The sequence below is a fragment of the Arvicanthis niloticus genome, chromosome 19 (genome assembly GCF_011762505.2).
Source record: "Arvicanthis niloticus isolate mArvNil1 chromosome 19, mArvNil1.pat.X, whole genome shotgun sequence".
NCBI lineage: Eukaryota > Metazoa > Chordata > Mammalia > Rodentia > Muridae > Arvicanthis > Arvicanthis niloticus.
This window is the reverse complement of record NC_047676.1, coordinates 15,189,480-15,209,000: the sequence shown is the minus strand read 5'-3', so window position 1 is coordinate 15,209,000 and position 19,521 is coordinate 15,189,480.

Here is a 19,521-nt window from a genome sequence, read left to right as displayed (position 1 = left end):
AAAGCTGATAAGTTCTGTTGTTTGTTGGGTTTGGAACATGGTCCCCTTTTCTATGACATTATCACCAGCTTTTTGATTTTCAACTCCTTTACTGCCTCATGATTGAATATCCTGGAAATTCCTCTGTTGACAGATCTTAAACTCAGATATTTGTATGCCTCTGCCTCCTGAATTAAGGGACTAAAGTTCAGTATCAACATTTTCAGACCTAAACATTTTTCTACTTGGAACTTTTTCTGCCCCAGGATGACCTTGAATTAGGAATATACTTGCCTATCATGCCTAGGCCAGAGCTTTTCGTGAACAGTATGCCTCAAAATCCAGATCAAAAGCCTGTGTCTTCCAGTCTCAAGATCTCAGTCATGGTTGTGCTCTCTATTTTGGATTTTAGTTCATTCCAGATTAAAAGTCCAGATAAAAATACTAACCAGGTCATACTAAGGCCTAGGTATAATGCCTTGTTCAATTGCAATAAGCTTATGTGAGTGGGATCTTCCCTTAATTTTATTTAATAACCTTGACCACAGAATTTAGCTACAATATACTTCCTGTTGCTCCTTTAATCTTTCAACCATAAATTTTATATTTTTTATAAGCTTGCTATTCTTGATCAAAATGATCTTCATGAGAGTAAACCAGAGAAAAAATTCTACAATGGGCTTTTTTTTTTTTTTTTTTGAGACTTCACATGAAAATTCTTATTCTCTGAAAAATCTTGAGACAGTATCACAGAGTTTAAATCACCCTCAGCAGCAATGTCTTCCATATTACTTATAAGGGCCCACTTAAAGCATGTCAGTGCTTTCCAAATCAAAATTCCTAAAGTCCACATTATTCTAAACAAAAATATAGTCAAGCCTATCACAGCAATAACTCCAGTTGCTGACACCAATTTCTGTCTTAGTTAGTGTTTCCATTGTGGTGAAGAGACACCACGACCAATGCAATTCTTATAAGGGACAACATTTAATTGGGTCTTGCTTACAGTTTCTGAGGTTCAGTCAATTATCATCATGGCAGGAAACATGGCAGCATCTAGACACACATGATGCTAAAGAAGTAGCTGAATATTCTGCATCTTGTAACCTGGATGGTTTGTGTCTTTTAGGAGGCAGAACTTGAGTACTAGGAGGCATCAAAGTCTACCTCCACAGTGATGCACTTCCTCTAACAAGGACAGACCTCCTAATTGTAGCATTTCCCATCTGTCAAGCATATGCAAACCACCACAAGGACCAAGGTTGGTGGGAAGAGTTATAATATTTTCTTCAGTCTTTAAGTCATTGGTCAGGTACACAAGCTACTCCAACCAAACCTAATGAACACACTGAAAAGAGGAAGGAAATTAACAAGAGGAGAAAGATAAGAGATTCTAACAGGGTGAATATGATCAGAATACATTATGGACAGATATAAAAATGTCAGCACAAAACTATTATTTTGTGTAATTGATATGATTTAATAAAATATTAAAAATTAAAAGGAACATATGTATTTTTTTATGTCACTAAAGTCCTTTAGTATAATTTATTACATATAAAATAAGTAACTATGGCAAATCTAACATGGTGACTTTTTTAGCATTTAAGCTACTTTAAATATATAGACATAATTTTTCATCCCTGAATTTGAGGTGACAATAATCTTTATAATACAAATGTGCATATCACACATATCTGTATAAAATCTGTATCATTGTATGCTGTATAATATTTTAATTTCAATTTAAAGACGTCTATACTTGAAACATTCCCCCCTTTTCTTCCTTACATGTTTTCCTTTTTCTTTATCTACTGTGTAACTCAAGTAAACTATCATCTATACAAGGAGGGCAATCTCATTTGAATAGAGGAAAAGGATTAGTCATTACTCATGCATAGACATTTTTAAGGATTCAACTGTGTCAGTGATAGATGGATTGACTGCTGAGAAACCCTTTGGGATTTCTGTGATTAGGTTAGACAGGTCCCAGCTCCTATTAGTGAGCATTGCCTCGCTCTATTTGAGAATGAAGGCAGCTGTCTTCTTCAGTTTCCCCCAGGTGCTGCTTGCTTTAACTAAGCCTATAACATTTCAGCAGGCAAATCAGGGAAGACTTTGCAGACAGATGGTAATGTTGCCTATGCATTCTCATTTACATGCAACCTTAGTTTGTAACTGCATTTGAGCCATATGCATGGGGGTTTGCATTCCCTTTGGACTGACCTTAAACACTAGGCATACAAATCAAATCTAACTTGGTCCATGTTTCCTAATGTGATTTAATTCACTGGAGCTATGCAAAGTGTTTATCAAAAGAATTTTTCCAACTAAAATCTTTGCTAAGTACTAACTACAGATACAAATCATGGGAAGTGAAAAGTGCCCCAGTAGACTTCCTGATGTAGGGCATTAAAATTTAGTCATACTAATTAATACCCTGAAATAAAATCAATATGTAAAGAAACTCAGATTAGAATTTGGCATTCTCTAAGTCTAAGGCTTAGTAAAGTGCTAAAAATGTTATTTACTTATAACTGACCACATTGTGTACAATTTATTATTTCATTACACAATAAACTAAAATAACATATCTCACAGACATTCTTCCAGTGTAAACATATATTTTATCAGTTTAATTTTATTTGATGTATTTAAATGATTTGTCTGCATACACATATAGGTTTCATATTCATGACTGGAACCTGCAGAGGCCAGAGAGTTGGATTCCCTGAAACCAGAGTTACAGACGACTGTGAGCTTTCACGTAGACACAGAAAACAGAAACATGAAAAAGCATCGAGTTCCCTTAACCACTGCGATATCTTCACAGCTCTTACATATCCTTCAATACATAGCAATGAATCAATTCAGGAAGGTTTTGTGACCCCTAACCTATAGATGTGTATGTGATTTCCTAGAGCAAATAATATACCTTAGATAATGATTGTTAATATATATTTCTTTATTGGAAAACTTAAATATTAGTAGTGAGGATGACTAAACTATACATATGTAATCTATCTGTATTATTGACCATTGAGTCTTAAATTGCAATGTTTTACTTTTTACTTCAATATTTGACCTTCAATTTAGTATTTATAATTTTGTGCTAACACTCACAATAAAGTTAATTATAAAGACAGTTTATGACCTGTTTTTGTCTAAATAAAATTAAGTATATAGAAAGTAATTGTGATGTAGTTCTCATACAATATTCTGTTGAGTAGGTTACTATAGCTTAGCTCTACCTGTGGTTCTTACCCTTTATCTAGCCTGGCGATATTTTCTTTGGCATCTCAACCTCTGGTAATCACAATTATACATTCCAATATTTTTTTAACAATATACCCATAAAAGAGAGGATATAGAATTGGTCTTTCTGTGAATCACTTATTTCACTCAATGGAATGCCCTCCAGTTATATTCACTTTTCTGCAAAAAGGTGAAGTATGGATTCTTTAATGTTATAATACAATTACATTCTGTATTTCTAACACATTTCCCTCATGCATACAGTTACTGGTGATCCTATAATTAGATTGCATGTCTTGGGTAGTAGGAGCATTACTAAAATGCCTTATGTAGAAGTGGTATATGATAGACATATTCGTAATTTCGAACCAATATCTTTAATGAAAATGGTTAAAAAGCAATACTGAGTTTAATCTCATGGCCTATTAATATGGCCACACATTATGATCAATAGAGATGTCTTCTAGGATCCAAGAGAAGTTTGTTACACTTACACACTCATCAATAAATAACATACATTTTATTAAAGTACAAAGAACAAAATGTATATTGTTGTATAGAGAAAATACATCTACTTTTTTTTTTAAATGAGCAAATCTGCTTTCCTGGACCTCGTGGCTGGAGTAAACACCCAGCTGGTCTGATCCCATGTGGACATAATATCCCAAGACATCTTAGAGAGGCCACTGTCCTCAGAGCGGCAGGTAAGAACAGTCGCCCACTGCCCTATGCCCCAGAGCTACAACTGGGAGCAGGGAGCTCTCAGGACCCACCAGGCACCCAAACACCACCCCTGCGGAATACTACTCCCCTTCTGCCCCTTGGCTAGTCCTTGTGGCTGGAGCAGACACCCAGCTGGTCGGCTCCCATGAAGACATCTTATCCTGAGACATCCTAGAGGAGCAACTGAACTCAGAGCAGTGGACACCATATCCTGAGATATTCTAGAAGAGCCACTGCACTCAGAACAGTGGACACCATATCCTGAGACATCCTAGAGGAGACACTACATTCAGAGCAGCGAACACCTAGCTGGTCTGCTACCATGGAGACACCATATCCTCAGACATCTTAGAGGAGCCACTGTACTGAGAGCAGCTGGAGCTCAGGATCACAGGATCACAGAGACATCTGGACCCTGAAAAGTTTTGACACAAGCAAGATAACTGGAAAGGCAGGCTCTAGTCAGAACCAGTGAGTGTAGGTAGCACTAAAGTTAACCACATGGCTAAAAGCAAGTGCAAGAACGTAAGCAACAGAAAGCAAAGTTACTTGGCATCATCAGAACCCAGTTCTCCCACCATAGCAAGCCCTGTACACACCATCACACTGGAAAAGCAGGATTCAGAATCAAAATCACTTCTCATCATGGTGATAGAGGACTTTGAGAAGGACATAAATAACATTCTCAAAGAATTTGAGGAGAACACAGGTAAACAAGTAGAAGCCCTTAAAGAGGAAACACAAAAATCCCTTGAAGAATTGCAAGAAAACACAACCAAACAGGTGAAGGAATTAAACAAAACTGTCCAGGATCTAAAAATGGAAGTAGAAACAATAAAGAAATCTCAAAGGGAAACTACCCTGGAGAGAGAAAACATAGGAAAAAGATCAGGAGTCATAGACACAAGTATCACCAACAGAATACAAGAGATAGAAAAGAGACTCTCATGTGCAGAAGATACCATGGAAAACATTGACACAACTGTCAAAGAAAATCCTAAATGCAAAAAGCTCCTAACCCAAAACATCCAGGAAATTCAGAACACAATGAGAAGGCCAAACCTAAGCATAATAGGTATAGATGAAGGTGAAGACTCCCAACTTAAAGGGCCAGTAAATATCTTCAACAAAATTATAGGGGAAAACTTCCCTAAGCTAAAGAAAGAGATGTCCATAAATATACAAGAAGCCTACAGAACCCCAAATAGCCTAGACCAGAAAAGAAATTCCCTCCTGTCACATATTAATCAAAACATCAAATGTACAAAACAAAAAAAAATGCTAAAAAGCAATAAGGGAAAAAGGTAAAGTAACATATAAAGGTAGACCTTTAAAAATTACACCAGACTTCTCACCAGAGACTATAAAAGCCAGAAGATCCTGGACTGATATCATACAGACCATAAGAGAACACAAATATCAGCCCAGACTAAAATACCCAGCAAAACTCTCAATCACTATTGATGGAGAAACCAAGATATTCCATGACAAAACCAAATTTACACAATATCTTCCCACAAATCTAGCACTTCAAAGGATAACTGATGGAAAACTCCAACACAAGGAGGGAAACCATAACCTAGAGAAAACAAGAAAGTAGTCTTCCAACAACCCCAAAAGAATATAGTTACACAAACATAATTCCACTTCTAATAACAAAAATAACAGGAAGCAGCAATCATTGTTCCTTAGTATCTCTTAATATCAGTGGACTCAATTCTCCAATAAAAAGACATAGACTATCAGACTGGATACATAAACAGGACCAAGAATTTTGCTACATACAGTAAATGCACCTTTGTAACAAAGACAGACAGTACCTCAGAGTAATAGGATGGAAAACAATCTTCCAAGCAAACGGTCCCAAGAAACAAGCTGGAGTAGTGGTTCTAATATCAAATAATATCGATTTTCAACCAAAAGTAATCAAAAAAGATAAGAAAGGACACTTCATAAACATCAAAGGAAAAATCTATCCAGATGAACTCTGAACATTCTGAACATCTATGCCCCAAATGCAAGGGCACCCACATACATAAAAGAAACTTTGCTAAAGCTCAAAGCATACATTGCAAATCACAGAATAATAGTGGGAGATTTCAACACCCCACTCTCAGCAATGAACAGATCATGGAAACAGAAACTAAACAGAGACACAATGAAACTAACAGAAGTTATGAAACAAATGGATTTAACTGATATCTATAGAACATTTCATCCTAAAACAAAAGAATATACCTTTTTCTCAGCACCTCATGGTACCTTCTCCAAAATAGACCATCACAAAACAGGCCTCAACAGATACAAAAATATTGAAATAATCCCTTGTACCCTATCAGAGCACCATGGACTAAGGCTGGTCTTTAATAATGACAAAAACACATGGAAACTGAAAAATGTTCTACTCAATGATAACTTGGTCAAGGAAGAAATAAAGAAAGAAATTAAAGACTTTTTAGAATTTAATGAAAATCAGGACACATCATACCAAAACTCGTGAGAATCCATGAAAGCAGTACTAAGAGGAAAACTCGTAGCTCTAAGTGCCTACAAAAAGAAACTGGAGAGAGCATACACTAACAACTTGACAGCACACCTGAAAGCTTTAGAAGAAAAAGAAGCAAATATACCCAAGAGGAGTAGACAGCAGGAAATAATCAAACTCAGTGCTGAAATCAACCAAGTAAAAACAGAAAGAAATATACAAAACATCAGCAAAACCAGGAGCCGGTTCTTTGAGAAAATCAACAAGATAGATAAACCCTTAGCCAGACTAACCAAAGGGCACAGAGACAGTATCCAAATTAATAAAATCAGAACTAAAAAGGGAGACATAACAACAGAAACTGAGAAAATTAAAAAAAAAAAAAAAAACAAAACAAAAAACAAACCATCAGATCCTACTACAAAAGCCTATTCTCAACAAAAGTGGAATATCTGGATGAAATGGACAATGTTCTAGACAGATACCAGGTACCAAAATTAAATCAGGAATAGACAAAACATTTAAACAGTCCCATAACCTGTAAAAACATAGCAGCAGTTATCAAAAGTCTCCCCAGCAAAAAAGTCCAGGACCAGATGGTTTTAGTTCAGAATTATATCAGACCTTTCAGGAAGACCTAATACCAATTCTCTTCAAACTATTCCACAGAATAGAAACAGAAGGAACATTACCCAATTTATTCTATGAAGCTACTATTACGCTCATACCTAAAGCTCACAAAGAACCAACAAAGAAAGAGAACTACAGACTAATCTCTCTTATGAATATTGATGCAAAAATACTCAATAAAATTCTCACAAACCGAATCCAAGAACACATCAAAACAATAATCCATCATGATCAAGTAGGCTTTCTCCCAGGAATGCAGGGATGGTTCAATATTCAGAAAGCCATCAATGTAATCCACTACATAAATAAACTCAAAAAAACCCACATGATCATCTCACTAGATGCTGAAAAAGCATTTGAAGAAATTCAATATACCTTTATGTTAAAAGTCTTGGAAAGATCAGGAATTCAAGGCCCATACCTAAACATAGTAAAAGCAGTAAAAACATAGTAAAAAATACAGCAAGCCAGTAGCCAACATCAAACTAAAAGGAGAAAAACTTGAAACAATCCCAGTAAGATTAGCGATTGGACAAGGCTGACCACTCTCACCCTACCTATTCAATTTAGTACTGGAAATCCTAGCCAGAGCAATTAAACAACAAAAGGAAGTCAAAGGGATACAAATAGGAAAGGAAGAAGTCAAAAATTCACTATTTGTAGATGATATGATAGCATAATTAAGTGATGCTAAAACTTCCACCAAAGAATTCCTAAACCTGATAAACAACTTCAGCAAAGTGGCTGGATATAAAATCAACTCAAACGAATCAGTAGCCTTCCTCTACTCAAAGGATAAACAGGCTGAGAAAGAAATTAGGTAAATGACATCCTTCACAATAGTTACAAACAATATAAAATACCTTGGAGTGAATCTAACCAAGCAAGTAAAAGATCTGTATGACAAGAACTTCAAGTCTCTGAAGAAAGAAATTGAAGATCTCAGAACATGAAAAGATCTCCCATGCTCCTGGATTAGCAGGATTAATTTAGTAAAAATGACCATCTTGCTAAAAGCAATCTACAGATTCAATGTAATCCCCATCAAAATTCCAAATCAATTCTTCATAGAGATAGAAAGAGGAATTTGCAAATTCATTTGGAAGAACAAAAAACCCAGGATAGCAAGAACTATTTTCACCAATAGAAGAACTTCTGGGGGAATCACCATCCCTGACCTCAAACTGTACTACAGATCAATAGTGATAAAAACTTGCATGGTATTGGTACAGAAACAGGCAGGAAGATCAATGGAATAGAATTGAAGATCCAGAAATGAACTGATACACCTATGGTCACTTGATCTTTGTAAAAGGAGCTAAAACTATCCAGTTGAAAAAAGGACAGCATTTTCAACAAATGGTGCTGGCTCATCTGGAGATCAGCATGTAGAAGAATGCAAATCAATTTATTCTCATCCCCTCTTACAAAGCTCAAGTCCAAGTGGATAAAAGACCTTCACATAAAACCAGATACACTGAAACTAATAGAGGAGAAGGCGGGGAAGACCCTCAAATACTTAGGCACAGGGGAAAAGTTCCTGAACATAACACCAATGGCTTATGCTCTAAGATCTAGAATTGACAAAAGGGACCTCATAAAATTACAAAGCTTCTGTAAGGCAAAGGACACTGTCAATAGGACAAACAGCAACCAACAGATTGGAAAAAGATCATTACCAATCCTACATCCAATAGAGGGCTAATATCTAATATATACAAGGAACTCAAGATATTAGACTCCAGACAACCAATTAACCCTATTAAAAAATGGGGTACAGAGCTAAACAAAGAATTCTCAAGGGAGGAAACTCGAATGGCTGAGAAGCACCTTAAGAAATGCTCAACATCCTTAGTCATCAGGGAAATGCAAATCAAAACAACCCTGAGATACCACCTCACACCAGTCAGAATGGCTAAGATTTAAAAAAAAACCTGAAGTGATAGTAGATGCTGGCGAGGATGTTGAAAAAGAACACTCTTCCATTGTTGGTGGGGTTGCAAGATGGTACAAGCAATTTGGAAATCATTCTGGGGCTTCCTCAGAAAATTGGACATAGCACTACCTGAGGACCCAGCTATACCACTCCTGGGCATATGCCCAGAAAATGCTCCAACATATAACAAGGACATATGCCCCACTATGTTCATAGCAGCCTTATTTATAATAGCCAGAAGCTGAAAAGAACCCAGATGTCCTTCAACAGAGGAATGGATACAAAAAAATGTGGTACATTTATACAATGGAGTATTACTCAGCTATTAAAAACAATGAATTTGAGAAATTCTTAGGTAACTGGATGGAACTAGAAAATGTCATCCTGACTGAGATAACCCAATCACAAAAGAACACACATGGTATTTACTCACTGATAAGTGGATATTAGCCCAAAGCCTGAAATAGCCAAGATTCAACTCACAGACCACATGAAGCTCATGAAGAAGGAAGACCAGTGTGGATTTTGTTACTTCAACTTAGAAGGAGTAACAAAATACTCAAAGGAGTAAATATGGAGACACAGTGTTGTTGAGGCCCAAGCTGGAGTCCCTGTTCGGGCGCCAAAATAATGTTGGGGTCCACACTAGCCCCATGTTGGGGTGGCCAAAATAAATGTTGCAGCCCAGGCAAAATGTTGAGGCCCGGACCAACCCACGTTTGGGCAGCCACTGTATCCCGGCCCAAGCTGCTGCTCAGGTCTGCAGGTCGGGGTTCAGCAAGAGCGAGGGTGAGGGCAGACTCAAAGAATGGAGACCAGACAGGGTGTGATTCAATCCCGTTTATTCTTCAGTCTCTCTTCCTCTAAATGTCTCCTGTCTGATTCTCCCTCTATAGTCTGCCTAATGTCTGATTCTGATTTGTTCTGTCTCTGCCTTTTATATGTCTTACTTCTAAGTCACGCCTCTAAGTTACACCTTTAATCATGCCCTTAGGTCTTGTCTCTAACTCTGATCTCTACACTTTTAAGTCATACTCTTAAGTCACACACCTTTAATCTCACACACCTTTAATCTCACGCACCTTTAATCTCACGTACCTTTAATCTCAAGGTATCTAAACCAAGATTATCGGAGTGTGCTCAGCTGTTGTAGGCTATTGTAATCCAAATCTCATGTCAGGGTATATGGCTCAAGATGGCTGCAAAGCTGATAGCCGCTTTCTGCTAAAAGTCGGCCCCCAACACAGTGTGGGACAGAAACTGAAGGAGGGGCAGTCTGGAGACCATTCCACCTGGATATCCATCCCATGTACAATCACCAATGGTACACGGTGATGTGGATGCCAGGAAGAGCATGCTGATAGGAGCCTGATATAGCTGTCTCCTTAGAGGTCTACCAGATTCTGACATACCCAGACACAGATGCTTACAGCTAACCATTGATCTGATCAAGGGGTTCCCAATGGAGGAGTTAGAGAGAAGACTGAAGGAATTGAAATGGTTTGTGGCCCCATGAAGAGAGCAAGAATACCAACCAACCAGAGCTCTCCAGGGTCTAAACCATCAGCCTGGGTGTGCGGCAGTGGGCTATGAGAAGCAAGTGAGTGCTTGGTTGAACATGAGCTTGGAACCCCGGACTCTTATTGGACTGCAGGAGTTTGGCTCTGCTCCTGTGGCTTGGTTCTTTTCATTTAGCTTCATCCTTCCACAGCCACTCCCACAAAGAGGTCTAAAGCCATCCTGTCATGAAAAACTGGCCTCAGGTTCTAGAGGGATTCACATACTAATCAGGTACCTGAAAGCCAGAGGGTGGAGCCAATTAAGCATTCTTCTCCAGCCCCTCCCCCCCTCTCTCCCTATTTAACTCAGGTCTGCCCTGAGTTTCAGGGGTTGTAGATCCAGATCCAACCACCATCCACCATGACATTAAAGCCTGTAAAAAAACTCATGGACTTTTTTGTGTCATTGGGGCATTGCTGTGTGAGGAATTGTGGAGAAAGCCTTTAATGAGCCACTGTAGCTGCAGCTGCTGCACCTATCTTCCCCCTGGAGGAACTCTCAGCATTTTCCAGCCACCCTACCCACACCTGGGAGCACATAGGGAGAGACCCATGACTCCATATGTATATTTAGGGGAGGATGGCCTTGTCAGGCATAGGTGGGAGAGGAGATCCTTGGTCCCATGAAGGCTGAACACCAAGTCGGGGGGGGGGGGGATTCGAGGGTGGGGACATGGGAGTTGGGGGTAGGTGGAGGCACATCTTCCTAGAAGCAAAAGAAGGAGGGATGGAGTAGCGGGTTCCTGTGTGGTGGGGGAAATGGTGTAAGGCGATAAAATCTGAAAAGTAAATATAATATCCAAAAAAAAAAAAAAAAAAAAGCCAGTATATTTGAGTAACTACAGACAAGAGAGACTTCTGGTGGTTTTATTATGGATCTATGTTACTTCTCTCAATATAATATTCTTTAGATGTATGCATTTAATTGCAAATTTGAAAAGCTAAAGTTCAAACTCTCTCTCTCTCTCTCTCTCTCTCTCTCTCTCTCTCTCTCTCTCTCTCTCTCTGTGTGTGTGTGTGTGTGTGCTTCGTTTTCTTTATCCACTCCTCTTTTGAAGGGCATTTAGCTTGTTTTCATTTTTTTTTACAATTGTAAAGACAGGAGTAATATCCATGGCTAGGCAAGTATCTGTGGACTAAAATATTGAGTCTTTTTTGGTTCATTCCCAGATATATAGTGGGGTAGCTAAGTCATAAGGTAGATCTAATATTTTTGATGATTCTCTGTATTTATTTCCAGAGTGGCTGCAACAATTTGCATTTCCAACAACAGTGAATAAAGATGCCTGTTCACTGTTCCATGCCCCTTTTCGAATCCCCTTCGCCCTCGAAAGAGATACGTGAGGCAGTGTTCAGGTAGATACTACAACGAGCCTTTATTCTTGTATCAGCAGAAGTGGAAAGACCCAAAGCCCGGGAAAGGCACTGCTATATGTACCCTGGAGTGGCGTGTTCACTTCTGATTGGCTGTTCACTCATCACCCCATGTTATGCCCCAGGGATGGGCAGTGACTTTGGCGCACTTTTGCCTTTTGCACCTGCGCAGTTAGTTGTTTACTTGTGGGAGCACAGGATGCCAGCGCCATCTTGTAATGGCGAATGTTGTCACGCTCACTGCAGCTCCTAACAGTTCACCACTACCACATCTGCATTCTGACTAAGGTAGATGAAATCTTAAAGTTAGTTAACTCCCATTCCCCTGATTGTTAAGAATAATGAATACTTTAAGAGATATTTCTTAGCAATTAGTTTTTCTTCTACTGAGAAGTTTTGTTTAGATCCTTAGCCCACTTTTAACTGGGTAAGTTATTGTGGACCTTGTTTAGCTTGTAATTCTTTGTATGTTCTGTATATTAATCATCTGTGAGATATACAGATGATAAATAACTCTCCATTCTGTATTATCATTATTAGTATTATTAACTTTTTTTTTTTTTTTTTACCCAGTAGACCTTATTTTAGAATTTTGAGGTCTCAGGTGTTTCTTGTTCACCTTTATTTCCAGATAAACATAATTATTCATAAAATATGGTTTTATACCAGTAATTTATAGCATACTCCCCATGGTTTCTTCTTAGAGTTTTAGTACTGAAATTTTGAAATACTTCAATGTGTTGTCTTTGATTCAGTTTAGGCATTTTTTTTTTTTTTTCAGGTTGATAGGCAGACATCTGCTTTCAACCTTTTGCATTGGGCATCCAGCTTTCCTGTCACCATTTCTTAAAGATGCTGGATTTTCTGTTGTTTCTTTGTTTATTTTATTTCATTTTGTTTTTCCCCTGTATGAATTTTTGTTTTCTCAATATCATTTGTAAGTTATAAGTACTCATGTTTGCATCTTCTGTTTTAATCTATTGGTTTGTAATTCTGTTGCTGTGTTATTGCCATATTGTTTTTATTATGAGAATTTTATAAATTATCTTAAACTGTGGACTAGCAATGTCTTCAGTATTATGTTTATGCTCAATATTTCTGTATATCCTGTTCTTGATCATATGAATTTTAGGATGCAGTTTTTTAAAAATGAGGATTATTTTGAGTATCTATAAATTGCTTTTTGCAGGATGATAATCTTTAGAATATTGATTCTATCAAGTGATGATCATGAGTAGTTTTTAATTTTCTATCACATTTTTCAATTTCTTCAGAAACTGGAAATTTTTTTGTAAAATTTTTTGTTACATGTCACTGGTTGGATTTATTCCATGATACTTTATTGTTGAAAATTCTTAAATTTTATATTGTTTCACAGTGCATTTTTCACATATAGGTAATTTTCTCAAAATAGCAGCAGTTTCCAATTTTCTTCAACATTATTACCTGCTCTATATTATAAAGAAATAGCTCTAAATCATGGTCAACATTGAGAATCTCCAGATAATTCCCCTGCTCAGTAGTCCAGTCACAGGACTATCATACTTGCTTTTCTCATATGCACAAATCATGTTTTTGTCTGCCACTTATAATAGTGCCCAACAATATATTTCTTATGCATAGTACCAGTCTCTCTCTGTTTCTTGCTCCCTCCCTCTCCCTCTCCCTCTTTCTCTCTCTCCCTCTCTCACCCATCTCTCTCTCTCTCTCTCTCTCTCTCTCTCTCTCTCTCTCTCTGTGTGTGTGTGTGTGTGTGTGAATGTACCTTTCTCAAGATTTTATCTCTACATCATATCACTTGATGGAGGGTAACATGGCAGATTACCCTCAGGACACTTTGTATATACATTTCCCAGGTCATTTGAGTAAAGTTCTTCAAAACTCATTTCTTTCACATTAGTGCCCCTAGTTTGTACCTATGACATGAGGAACTTAGTGTTACCCTGTACTTGATTTTCCCTCATACTCTCCACTGACAGAACAATGCTCAGGGCATTGTTCTGACTAGAGAAAGAAAATACCTTTTAAGAAAACGTGATGATCTGCAAGTACAAAACATGAAACTTTCTCAGTGGCTACAGGATGTTACAAATGAACAAACTACAGCTGCTTCCAGGTAAGAGATACCAATTAGGGTATATAGATATACCTCATAATATATTCCAGCATCCAATGGGGAAGAGATCTTGATACTGCCCTATACCCACACAGTTTCAGCTTTGCTTTCTACACAGTGCTGGATTGCTCACATATACCACACAAACCTAGGGCAATAAAATAACAAACGGATGTCACAGGTACTATGGCAACTTCCACTTGATGTTCTAATTGACTCTCATATTCATAAGCATTTCCTACATTGGTTTGTTTTACTTTTATTTTCAATTTTGTGATATAAATGTGTTTTTAATGTTTGAAAGTCATAAGGTGATTATATGTATAACTTTCAGTAAAGAAGGAAATAGTATTATCTATACCATAAAAAACAAGTTATTAGAAATATGATGTAGCATTATATTACTGTTTCACACATCAAAGTGGTGTTAGAGTGACCTTGAGAAATGGACTAGAGAAAAGCAGTTCTAAATTCTAAAGTGTGATAAACAAAGGGTTTATGGTGTAAGAATGTGCAGAACCAAAGTGGTAAAATCAAAGTTAGGTAGATTGTTCCCATATTATTGCTAACTGACATAGCGCATTGAAATTCAGTCAAGCTCACAGGCCACCATAACCAAATGCAAATAGCATCTGTGCAGTGGCCTCTAGCCATGTCAGAGCCTGTTGACTGCTGACTCACTGGTTAGTAACCATTGTGACAACATTTTATCATTACAAAGTGTCTAACATATATATTTACTTTTGTTTGCAAATACTTTCCTTCTCTCAAATTCCTTGAATATACCCATTTTCTTTATTTTTTTCTGAAGTTAGTTATAATGTGGATGCTGGCAATCATAACAACTCAGTCATGGACACTTAACCTTTACAAGACAATTAATATACTAAATTGAATGGTTGGGTCCAGAAAAAAAAAAAAAAAAAAAGAGTTCCATTCCATGTGTCCCAACTGGGGGAGAGAAGGAAGAGAGATATACTATTGTACTGTAAGTCTATTATTAGACTCTTATTCCAAAAGAAATTCTTTATTAGTAGGCTGGTGACTATATTGGATGCTTAGATACTCAAGGCTACCCAACACAGCTCTTGAACCTTTCTCAAGGTAAACATTTTTTGTTGTTATTTTGTGTTTATCTTTATTAGTTTTTCTAAGTACTCTTTTTAATCATTACATTATTTTTTTTACAGTCCAGACTTTATCCCCTTCCCAGTCCACCCTCTGACTGTTCCACATCCCATCAGTCCTCCCCCTATGCCCAGTCTATAAGAGGATGTCCCCACTCCGCCCCCCCATCCCACCTCACTATATTTCCTCACTCCCTGGGGCCTCAAATCTCTTGAGGGTTAGGTGCATCTTTTTTGACTGAGTCCAGACCTGGCAGTCCTCTGCTGTATGTGTGTTGGGGGCCTCATATCAATAAGTATATGCTGCCTGGTTGGTGGCACAGTATCATAGAGATCTCAGGGGTCCAAGTTACTTGAGACTGCTGATCTTCCTATAGGTTTACCCTCCTCCTCTGCTTCTTCCAGCTTTTCCCTAATTTAACTACAGGACTCACCAGACTCTGTCCATTGGTTGGGTATAAATATCTGCATCTGACTCTTTCAGCTATTTGTTGGATTTTTCAGGGGCAGTCATGATAGGCCCATTTTTGTGAGCACACTAAGACATCAGTAATAGTGTCAGATCGTGGGCCCTCCCCTTGAGCTTGATCCCAATTTTGGCCTGTCACTGGACCTCCTTTTCCTCAGGCTTCTTTCCATTTTTGTCCCTGCAGTTCTTTCAGACAGGAACAATTCTGGGTCAGAGTTTTTAGCTGTTGAATGACAAGACCATCCCTCACTTGATGCCCTGTCTTTCTGCTGGAGCTGGGCTCTACAATTTCCTCTCCCCACTGTAAGGCATTTCATCTATAGTTCCTCCCTTCCTGGGTTAACATGAGTAAAACAACAACTGGAAACTGAACTATAGAAGCCAAAAAAGCAAGGTTTGTATATTCAGTGACTTTCCTAGAACTATGAATGCTCATGAATCATGGCTTTTTTGAGTTCTAGCAAGTGGTGTTGTATGTGTGTGCTGAGTTTTATGGCCAGAATAAACTTTCCATCATGGTATCAGGTGTAATAAAATTAGAGAGCCTACTAATGTCTAAAGGCCTGTTCCATTCTTCACTGGTCTTAGCAAATGAGTGAAATCATGAACTCACCCTCTTCTAAAGAGTTGTAACTGGTCCTAAAAACCATGAATTTGACTGAATTAGTTTATTGTTTTACATAATTAGACATATATGTTAAGATGCAGGGTCCCACTGTTAAACAGATTCCAATATAAGTGTTAAGTTTAAATTTAAGACAAAAGATATAAACAATTTGGCAACTTTAGCCAAAATTTGGTTCTACTGTCATTGCCTCTTCATTGTGTTGGCTTTATGCATGCCTGAAACATTGCCTGAAAGAGTGTAGCCATTATGTGAAATCATGGGGAGACATCTTCTACATAGGGTTTACCGTAGCCTTTATCCATTTTTCTGGCCTGAGGTTTTTGAGGATGAAACTCCAGCTCCCTGGGTTACCTTGTTTTAATGGTCCAAATAGAAAACAATGGGCCCAGAATCCCTTTAGAACATCCAAAACAGTTCTAGGCATTCTGGATATCTACAGCATACACAATCTCATAGCAAGTTTCTATTATTAGCAAATAAATACCACCATTCCTTAGAGGATCATTCTCTGATTGTCTTTGTATTATGTTGAGAAAGAAAGCTATCACTACTTTGCTGGCTGGATGTATAAATTTAAGGAAATGTAAGGCATTATTACTTTTTAAAGATATGTGGTGATAAAGCATCTGTTGATCAGGATGCAAATGGGAATCCATTGATGAATTTGTGAAGGTCAGCGCTGATGAAATCTAATATAAGAATAAGTCTATATCCCTGAGGTAATATCACTGGTTTGTCATTACAACACCCAGAAAGCCATGACTGTCACTGATGAGTGGCCTCTACAGGACCTTGCAGCAAAGCAACTATGATGCCACACTGATACAGCAAGCCTACACACTGTCAAAAGCTCTGGGAAGTTCTTAAGTCCTTAAATGTGTGTCCTTGTCCCGTTAAAAGACCAGGTACTTTCTAACCAGTCTATCATTATAACTAAAATATTTGGATCCCCAAGGTCGGATTGGTTTTGTAAATGTTTCTGTACAAGTCTCATGCTCACTTAAAGGAAGGTGAGCTTGTCAGCTTATATAAGATTTCTTTATTCCTTAACAATTGATGCTCAATCTGAAATTGAGAAAATACTACTTACATATTTTTTTTTTTACTTTTCCAGAAATATAAATGAATTCATTCATATGGCCAGGGTATCCTTAGATTCATAAAAAATAAAGATAGAATCACTTTTTTAGCTGTATGCTACTAGCAGGAGGTAAAGACATTTGTATGGACATTTAAATACAAGATGTTATAAAAAAATTTCAGATACTTATGAAACAATAATAAAAAAAAAGAGTTGTGCACAGATAACACAACTTCTGACCAGCATTCTACTCTCTACCCATGGTGACATGGAACTGACAATGCTCTTTGAAGGACTGCTTATCAGTGAGGAAAACAGAACTGATAGCTTTACCATTATTTTTTTTCCTTGTTGGTCATATTTTATCTGCAATTGGAGAGAAGTCAATACCAATAAAGTTCTTAAGAGTTGTTCATCTCTTTACTGATAGTTAAATTACCACAATTATTTTGAATTACAGTGATCATGATAAGCGTGGTGATAGAAATTTCTGTCAACAGTATACAGAAAAACACATATGCACAGCACTTTAAAGGATTAGAATATTGTGGATTTATGACAGAACACACAGAAGAAATGTGTTATTTTATAAAATCAAAGAGATATGTATGACAGAAACAAAGCAGGAAAGTAACTTAATGCAATGTAAATGAATGGACTGACACTTAAAGCTCAGAAGCACATTTATTTCTTGAACTTCCACTGTTCATGATGTTTTTCTTCTCTCCTAAAATGTATGAAAATCCGGGACATATTTCAATCTAATCATACCAATGCAGACTGACATAGCAAGCTGCCTCACTGTATTGTTGGTATTTTTCATGGATGGTACAGGCCTTCTGGTGTGATGGTGTTTCTCCATTACCATGAACCTTTGTCTGTAGTGTATTAATTTGCTGAATCTGTACTAAGTACTTATTTTTAATGAATAGAAAATAATGACTGCTTATGAGGAACACACAACTTTATTTTCAATGACAATGATGCTAACATGTCTCTGAATTGTCAGACAGTGGGCAGACATTGCAGCAGCTTTTCCTTGTAAGGAATGCTCTAATTTCAGAGCACATAATCACTTTGTTCCTCCAAAAAAAGTGTCCCATGAAATATCTTCATCTTTGTTTCCTAGTGAGGAATACTTGCTTGTCTCTCCGGTGTAAGAAACTCTAATTTAGCTAGAAATGCCTAAAGTATTACTCCAGTATTAAACTTGATGTAGAGTTTACAAGAACAGGTTTATGTAATAATAATTCTTTTGAATAATTACAAAACTGTCAAAACAAGAAAATGCCATATGACAATATATAAATGTGCTAATAATTCATGACAAGCATGCTTTACCTTGTGACTATAACATTGGTTAAACAGCAGCAGACAGGAGAGACACTGAAGGTACATACATGTACTTCAGAATAGAGGTGGCAAGTATCTCACAGACAGGAAGGCTGAAAAGATACCGGTAAAAAAGAATCACTCCTCAGTGGCATTAATCAAGGCTCTCTCTCTCTCTCCCTCTCTCCCTCTCTCCCTCTCTCTTTCTTTCCATTCCTACCTTCCCCCCAAGCTCCCTTCTCTCAGTCCTTCTGTGTATGAGTGGATATGCATACTTAGCTGTTTTTGTGTTAGGTTGCAATACTGGGACACGCCATGCAAAAGTATGCTAGAGGTCAATATTAAGTATCTCCCTATCTTGTTCTCTCTACTTAACTTTTTAAGGTAGTGTCTCTCTTCGAACCCAAAGCTTACCAATTCACCCAGTGTAGTGAGAACAAGAGATATTTATATCATAGTCTCCCCAGTGCTGGGTTTACAAGTTCCTGTTGCAACGCTCATATTTCTAAATGGATACTGGGGACCCAATTACAGGTCTTTTTGCTTGCTTGGTTGACTAAGCTTTCTTCCCAGCACAAGTGGTGCATCTTTATCAAGGTCACTCTTTGGACCTTGATAAAGCGCCTCTAGAGTAGGGTGGCCATAGCAAGTAACTTGAAAATTTTATAGCTACAAATGGAAATCAGGTTGGTAGAACCCTGCATGGTATACATAACCTTAAAACATTGTCTTATCATTATCAGAAACATTATCAGAAGCAGGGGGAGGCAGGATGGGAAAGGGGGATTTCGGAAAGGAAATCAGAAAAGCAGATAGCATATGAAATG